This window comes from Moschus berezovskii, chromosome 8, assembly GCF_049115385.1.
Source record: "Moschus berezovskii isolate FMDL1 chromosome 8, NW_MosBer_1.0, whole genome shotgun sequence".
Classification (NCBI taxonomy): Eukaryota; Metazoa; Chordata; class Mammalia; order Artiodactyla; family Moschidae; genus Moschus; species Moschus berezovskii.
Genome location: NC_142467.1, coordinates 74,676,762 through 74,685,561, shown reverse-complemented (window position 1 = coordinate 74,685,561; position 8,800 = coordinate 74,676,762). Strand labels below are relative to the sequence as shown.

The 8,800-nt window shown below is 42.1% G+C and overlaps 1 pseudogene; it reads right to left on the bottom strand.

Annotated features, from left to right (window-relative positions):
- Window positions 1-6,229: 6,229 nt before the first annotated feature.
- LOC129558552 (non-histone chromosomal protein HMG-17 pseudogene) lies at window positions 6,230-6,755 on the bottom strand (annotated as a pseudogene).
- Between the last annotated feature and the right edge of the window lie 2,045 nt (window positions 6,756-8,800).

Genomic DNA, 8,800 nt, shown 5'->3' with positions numbered 1-8,800 from the left:
GGGCTTCCCTCATAGCTCCACTGCTAAAGAATCTGCCTACAATGCAGGAGACCCTGGTTTGATTCCTGGGTCAGGAAGATCCACTGGAAAAGGGATAGGCTACCTACTTTAGTATTCTTGGGCTTCCCTTGTGGCTCAGCTGGTAAAGAATCTGCCTGCAATGCAGGAGACGTGGGTTTGATCCCTGGGTTGGAAAGATCCCCTGGAGAAGGAAACAGGTACTCACTCTAGTACTCTGGCCTGGAGAGTTCCATGGACTGTATAGTCCATCGAGTCGTGAAGAGTCAGACACAACTGAGCCGCTTTTACTTTCAGGAACAAGGGTAGAGGAAGGAAGGAGGGAAGCAAGTACAAGGTGGCATGCTATCTAGCTTATTTCAGCTTCAAAAGCTAGTTTATTTCTGAGAGAAACTATTTCAAGGTACTGTATCTTGCAACAGCCAAGAGATAGCAGTAGAGAGGAAATTTTTGTCTGCAAACTCTTTCTAATCTGCCATTTTATTTTGGTCCGAATTTGTCCAGTGGTTCATGCCACCCTTGAACTCCTGAGGCATGTCACCTAGAGCCTCTAGACAGTCATTGGAAAAGCCAGAGCTTCCACAAGTTGGGTAGGAACTGTCCTAGAGCCCACAGCCCAATCCCTGCCCACACCCACCTTGAAGGTCTCCCCAGTCCCTGCCCTTCCAAGCCTGGAAGCAAGTGGCAGGGGCTTTAAGATCACAGGAATCATTCAGCATTCCCATGGGTCACATTATTGAGAAAGTCAGCAACAGCCTGAAGCCTGGGACACAGTGGGCTGAATGTATCTGTGGAGGTATATAGATGGAAAACAGTTTTACTCCCCGAGTGGACTCTCAACACAAGAATTGGCTTGGGACCTGAGTGCTTCAGCTCTTAATTGATGCAGCTTTTTCAATTCACGTATGCCTAGCTGTTTTACCAAAATATCATAACACAGGTTGGAGTGAGGTTGGTTACACCGCTGCCCTGTGTTCTGAGAACTCTGTGTTCTGAGAACCTTTGTCCCATTCAGAGCCCTTCCCCTTTTCTTTGGCTGTGCTGCACAGCACGTGGGATCTTAGTTCCATAACCAGGGATCAAACCAGGGATACTCACCCCCTGCACTAGAAGTGCAAAGTCTTAACCACTGGACAGCCAGGGAAGACCCTGGAGCCCCTCCTTTTTGATGATTTCCTTCTCAACAGCCCCATGGCAGTGTCCTGCAATGTAACCACAGTCTGCCCACTAGGTATGACCTGTATCTTCATCACTCAATGAAGTAGAGCCAAAATATGGGCCTTTCTACCCCAGAAGTCTTCTCCAACTTATGTAAACCCTGAGTACATCAAGGAATCCAGCCCAAAACCATTCCAGCCAGAAATGTGAACAATTATCTTTGGAGGAAGGGTAACACCTACTCAACCGTTAGAACAGCACCTGAGCCCAAGGAGTCCAGTCTAGCTGGAATGACCTTTTAAGCAAGCTCTTGATATATATTATCAAATTGAGGGGTACAGGCATTTTGTTACAACCTCAGATTATTCTGGCAATGGGTTAGCTAAGGATCTGGCCCAGGTCCTTAACTATGTAAAAGCCTGTAATCCTACAATTCACCTTGAGTTTCTCAGGTAACTATCAAAGGTTGTTTAGAATCACATCAGGGCAGAGGATAAGAACTGCCTGCCACCCATGCCCCATCCCCCGATGACGAGCAAATACAAAAGCCACATTCAGCTGCTTGGAACAGTCACTTGCAGCAGCCACTGGCCCAGTTTCCTCCTTCCTGCCACCTCCCCATTTCCACACAAGCCTCAGTCACACTTTCTAGCCCTATTTTTAGCTCTGTTTTCAGCACTTGCCTCATAAGTGTAAGTAAATCAGTTGGGGTATAAGGGACAAACAGCCTTCTAGATGGTAAACATCTAATGTTTCCACACTTTCTCCCCAGATTCTCAGGGGAATGAAGTTTTAAAGTCACATATTCTAATTTATGAGTTGGTTATGTGACTGTTCCTATTTAATGTAAGATGTGTTAGGAATCAAGAAAGCATAAATGTAAACTATTCCCTGAGTATTTGCATATCAGGCTGTGGTGTAGAAGGAAGCGAGAAGCTTAGGGGGAAAAAACAAAAGAAGGAATAGTATCGGACTTCCCTGGTGGTACAGTAGATAGCACATCCCCACCAAGGCAGGGGACGGGGTTTGATTCCTGGTCTGGGAAGATTTCACTTGCTGCAGAGCAACTAAGCCCATATACCACAACTACTGAGGCCACATGCCACATCTACTGAGCCAGTGAACCTACAGCCCATGCTCCGCAACAAGAGAAACCATCGCAATGAGAGGCTGTGCACTGCAATGAAGAGTAGCCCCCACTCATTGCAGCTAGAGAAAGCCCACACAGCAACAAGGACTACTGCAGCCGTAAATAAATTAATTAATTAAATTTTTTTAAAAAGAAGGAATAGTATCAAGGGGGCAGGCCACATTTGTTCACACAAACAGTATTTATATTCACCCACCCTTAACTGGAGACTGGGGCAGGGAATGGGAGGAAAACTTTTTTTAAAAAGTAATAAAAATATACTTTGTGATATATGAACAGTTCCCCTCTCTAATCTATTCTCAAGCTTAAAGTTGAAAATCATCTGAAATTATCACTCCTCCATTTTCATTTGCACCTAATTTCCTCCTCTCAACCTCTCAGAGACCTGTGCCATTCACAGGATTGATATTTACACATGGGATGTGTGAAACATTGAGTGGTTTCTTCAGTAATTTTCACCGGTGAGCACAGTTTGAAAAGAACTAGATGGTGCTTCCCATATAGAGGCACAACTGCAGACTCCCCTTTACTCAGTGACTAGTAAAGGAAATAAAAACAGTAAACACCACAAATAGGCAACAGGAAAAAAATCCATCCATCAACAGCAAGCAAACAGGGAAACACCAGGCAGCATTTAATAACACACGTGAAAGAAGTGTCTGCCAAGACAAGGAAGAGCATCCGTATTGCCTAACATGCATCCTAGAGGTGATCCAAACTGCTGAAACAGTGCTAGGGAAAGAAGACATCTACAAGCCAGGAGAACCCTCCTAATAACCTCCAACTTGGGGAGGAAGAGAAGGTTGGGGGGCTGTGTGAATTGTCAGCCAAGTGGAATCATGGGACATCCTTAGAGAATATACATCTGTGAAGGCAGATGCAGGATGTTATGGGGGATGGAGGAACATCCAGGAACTAGTCTTCTGGTGCCCCTGGGGGAGGAGAGAAGTAGAACAATAAGGCAGAAAAAACAGAAGTTATAGCATACAAGAAACAGATGAAAAGTTCAATCTAGAATAAGATATAACCGAATAGAAGAAAATGCCATCTGCCATGTGATTGCTCAAGATAGAACTTAATACAAAAAATAAATTCAGTGGAAGAGCTAAAAGACAAACTTGATGAAACAGCACAATTAGATGTAAAATGCATTGCAAAAACAAAGAAAGAAATTGAGGACTAAAAGTGCATCATTTCCTAATGCATAAATAAGAAACCCGAAGAAACAGAGTAGGCACAATTGCAAATTGAATTATTGACAGAAAGGAAGGGTTATGCATAGCAAATGCAAAGGAGAAAGACAAACACAAAGTAGATGCTGAGAGCAAAGAAAAGTCAGCCTGAGAATAACTGTGTCCCTAAAGCAAGACTGAGGACTATAGGAGAAGGGGGCGACAGAGGAGAAGATGGTAGGATGGCATCACCCACTCAATGGACGTGAATTTAAGCAAGCTCTGGGAGATTGTGAGGGACAGGAAAGCCTGGTGTGTTTCAGTTCATGGGGTTGCAAAGAGTTGGACACGACTTAGCAACTGAAAACAACAAGGAACAAAAACAGACACAAAGATACATTCAATCACTGTGGTAAAGAGTCTGACAAGTCTGACTCCATTTTTTATGTGACTGCTGACAGCTTTCAAGCCCTCTTCCCTTCTGACCCATATCTGGGCAAACTGATGAAGATGGCCCATCGCTCCCTCCTTTGGCTCTGGCACAACATTCAAACCACCCAAGATCCCAGCTGTATGGGAGAACTGTCCTCCTGCCCCCCCATCCCAAACACAATAAAACTCCAAGCCAGCCACCTTCCCTGCTCCCTCCAGACATCGCTGGACCTGTTGGGAACCTGTCCTGCTCACCCCAGAAAGCCACAAGATGTGAGTAATAAACCTTTCCATATTTTCTTTAGAGTGTGTGTATGATACCATCAGTCTCAACAGAAAACGAAAACTGGGTGGGGATTCTATCTCTCTTCTGTAAAATAGTCACAACAGATATGCACTCGAAGACAATTTCCCTATCATGTGGGGGAAACTGACTTTACTTTGATGAAAGAGTAAAATTTTTATCGGGAAGAACCTGCTATAGAATGATAATACTGGGGGGAAAAAAAATTCTGGTGAAATTATCACAGTCCGAGTATAAAGGAGACATTCTTCAGTAATCTAGGTGAAAAAAGTAAATCACAAGAGAAAAGAACTCAACAAGTCTCAGACTGCTCCATAGCAATATCTATCAAGTCTTGAGAAAGGCATATTATGTTCAGCCATGCTGCTGCTGCTGCGTCACTTCAGTCGTGTCCGACTCTGTGTGATCCCATAGACGGAAGCCCACCAGGCTCCCCCGTCCCTGGGATTCTCCAGGCAGGAACACTGGACTGGGTTGCCATTTCCTTCTCCAATGTGTGAAAGTGAAGTCGCTCCGTCGTGTCCGACCCTTAGCAACCCCATGGACTGCAGCCCACCAGGCTCCTCCATCCATGGGATTTTCTAGGCAAGAGGACTGGAGTGGCTTGCCATTGCCTTCTCCACCAATTATTAAAGCAAAAATCAGATATTCTCAAATATGATTGTATTTGTAATTCTCAGAGTTCTTTTGGGAAAGCAGATAGTTAAAAACAAGCCAACCTAAAGATTAACAAAATAAAGAACACAGGATTGAATATGCAACAACATGTAGTGAACATTAAATCCATTTAGAAATAAGAGTTAAAATGGCAATTATGTTTGCAAAATTAAATCTAAATATTTTAATGTTTGAAAATGTAAAATTAATATATAGCTAAGAGAACTAATTTATATAAAGTACATGATAAGTGAAATAAAATTTTAGGAGAACAGATTTCTTAATCTTTCATGGCATGGTATCAATCAGTTCTATCTTAAGTGAACTATATCACTTAAAAAGTAAATTAACTATAACTTCTAAATCTCTTTTTAATCTTTGCAAGGGTAACAACCTAGAGAGCTGTCATCTGAATATGGCTAATGGACTATGAGAATATTTTGCTCCCTCATTTTCTTTGACCTACTCAGTGATGACATAGGCAATGTAATCAGAGAGATTTTTATTTTTAAAACAATACTAGCAATTTAATATCCATTGCTTGCTTCACAAGTCATATTGCCACTGCTTCTAAAGCCACTTGAGTTTGTGACCTCTGCCTGAGAGGAATATTTTAGGAATACACATAGCTTTGTTAAAGAAACAACGTTTTTCTTTTTTTTTTCCAAGCCAAACTGTATCCAGCTTTATTAAAGATACTCTTCATAAACAATCATGGTATTTCAGGCAGGACACATGGGCAGACAATCGTTAACAGTATACATCTTTCAAACTCCCTTTTTCAATGGACTACCAAAATCAGAAAGCCACTATAAAACCCAATGAAATCTTCATGTGATGCTCTGAACAGGGAAAGTTTAGAGTGAGGGTTGACATTTCACATTTAGCATGTTGTTTAACAACTTTTCACAAGCCGACCCTGACTTTCAGGAAATGGAAATGAAAATGAAAGAAGTATCACTCTGAGGAGCCACAGTCTAAAAAAGGAACTGCTGCTCTTTTGAAGGACGCCATCTCAATGGTGACACTGGAAAGTCCAGATTGCCTGACATACTGGTCATCAATTTTCGGGGGGCACAGGGTTCAGGTTCCAACAGGTCTCTGTGTTTAGGGGAGTCAAGTCTATGCTGAGGTGGAGAGGGAGAAGAGGACATAAAAACTAAATTTTAGTTTTTCCACACCACAAGGCGTTTGTGCCAAGGTGGCTAATGTGTGTCAACATCAAGGAATCCCTGCTTCCTGGGAACCAAGAGTAAGTCTCTCAAAACTAGACGGGAAAGGTATTTTTCCTCCACGTCAATTCAGCTTCGGAGACATTCTGTTAGTGAAGTGCCCTTCCCCCCAAAAAAACAACAATAAAGTATTCTGTGTGCTAACAACATAGCTTAAAAAAAAAAAGTAAAACAAAATTCTGCATTTTTATAAAACTTGATAAAAAATAATATTTCAAACTGTACAGTCACCAGAAGTACACAGTTATCAAAAATGCACACACTTCACTTGGCATCTCCAGCACCTTCAGCTTTCTGTGCCTGGTCTGTTTTGGCATCTCCATTTTCTGCAGGGTTATTCCCATCCTTGCCAGCATCAGCTTTCCCCTTTTTCCCTTTGGGTACCTTCTCTCCCTTCTTTGCAGGGGCCTTTTTAGGCTTGCGTTCTGGCCTTGGAGGAGCAGGTTTAGCAGATAACCTTGCAGATCTCTGTGGTTCGTCCTTCACCTTGGCTTTATCTCCTTTAGCGTCCCCTTCAGCCTTTCTCTTGGGCATGGTGGCTGCGGCGGCGGGACGTAGGCGCTGAACACGGGGATGCAGTGGCGCGCGGGGTTTAAGTCGGTCCAGGGGTCGCTCTCGCCTCTTCTTCACACTGCTCCGAAACAACTTTTTTCAAAGAGAAATTTCTTCCATTTCTTTTCCTTCCTTATCCACTTTGTTTTGTTTTTTTTTAGAGATACTGAGGATCCCAATCTGGGTCCCGTGTTTTATTTTTTATTTATTTTTTAATCTCAGTTTTATTTATTTCACTTTACAATATTGTATTGGTTTTGCCATACACTGACATGAATCAGCCATGGGTGTACATGTGTTCCCCATCCTGAACCCCCCTCCCACCTTCCTCCCCATCCCATCCCTCTGGGTCTTCCCAGTGCACTGGCCCTGAGCATCCTGTATCACGCATCGAACGTGGACTGGTGATTTGTTTCACATGTGATAATTTACATGTTTCAATGCCATTCCTTATCCACTTTGATGAAGTTATAGCTTTCAAACACTGCATATAGACTGAGATCTAGAAAAATATCCCTCTAGAGGTTATGGAATTTGGTTTGGCTAATGTTTACAGTATTATTTCTGGTTGGTAAGATTTTCTATAATTTTTTACCTTCTACTTTGTACTCTGTACTGCTTGAATTTCTAATTAATATAAAAGCAAGAAAGTCGTTATTCAAAATATAATGAAAACAAAGTGAATTTGTTATGCATTCAGATTATTTTTTAATATATTACTAAAAGAGGTCACATATAAATAAAAGTTCTTTGAGTGACCCAAGTATTAACACCATTCTCATGGTAATTTGTAAGTAGTATTAATTTATTAATTATTATCAAAATTTACTTGTTTTTTTGTGTTCAACGAAAGGTCCAAAATAAATGATGAATATTACTTGAATTGAAAAGAATGCAATTGTACAATTCTCCAGTGTAACTGCCTGCTATTTACATAAGATTTTAAAAGCTTTCTCTATACTGTTTGCTTAGATTAGTAAACTGACGAGACGGCATAGTTACTATCCCCCAGAACAGTCAGCAGAGTATTATTAAAGACAAAGCAGAGCTTCTAACAAGCCAAATAGCCAGAGAGGACCCAACCTGCCTGGTTAGAGTCACATGTAACAACAAGGGGTTTGTCTGACTCTTCACCCAGTTTCCTCATTGTTCCAACCACACACCTGTCCATTCTAAGTTCTATATCTAGAATTAAGTAGTTTCTCCTTTGCAATCTGAATAAAGTATGGATTTTAGTTAATAGTAATGTATCAGTATTGGTTCATTAACTGTAATAAATATGCTATATTAAACTAAGATGTTAATAACTGGGGAAGTTGGGTGTGGGGTACATGGGAACTCTTTGTAATGTCCTTGCAATTTTTCCGTTTTCTTAAAACTCTTTTAGAAGAAATTTATTTTTAAAAAACCTATTAACTATTTGTGCCTTTTTGAATTATAAAGGAAACGCTGCTGTCAAAAAGACACGTATAAAACTTAGAAAAATCATCATCTCCTGGTGCTTTCTCAGAGCAGCATCATGGGAGCACGGGGATTGTTGGGGGTGATGTGCTGTGTAGCCCATTTCCTTCCCCAGGAAGGTGGGCTGTATCCCCTCAGCTGCTGGGAAGGTTGCTATCACTCTAAGCTGTCAGCCTTCTCCAGAGATCCCCTCTCCTAAAGAGCCCCATCCAGCTTAAGGTCACATCCACTTCTCAGAGTAGCCTGTCTCCAATTTCTATAAGGTAAATGCTCCTACCATGGCCCATTTCAAACCAAAGTCTTGTTAGTGAATGCACACCTGCAATGTCTCCTCTCTGGAGTTGGAGGAACCAGCTCCGGGACACCTCTGTGTCTCCCTCAGGTCAAACGGGGACAAGGTCAGAGCACCATTTCCGCTCCAGAGCTTCCTGGGGCCCGCTGAGTGCTTGGTCTGCCTGTATCACGGTCCTCCCTCTCCCTCCAGCTAGTCCTGCTTTCTTTCCACCCCTTTCCAGGTGCTGAACTCAAGACCCTTTCTTAACCAACTTCCTACATGCCAACTGAAGCTCAAATTCTACTTCCCGGGGAACCCAAGTTGAAGTAGGGATTCTTATTGGACAAAATTTCAAGATTATTACTCAGTGGTTGCAACAGGCACTTGAAG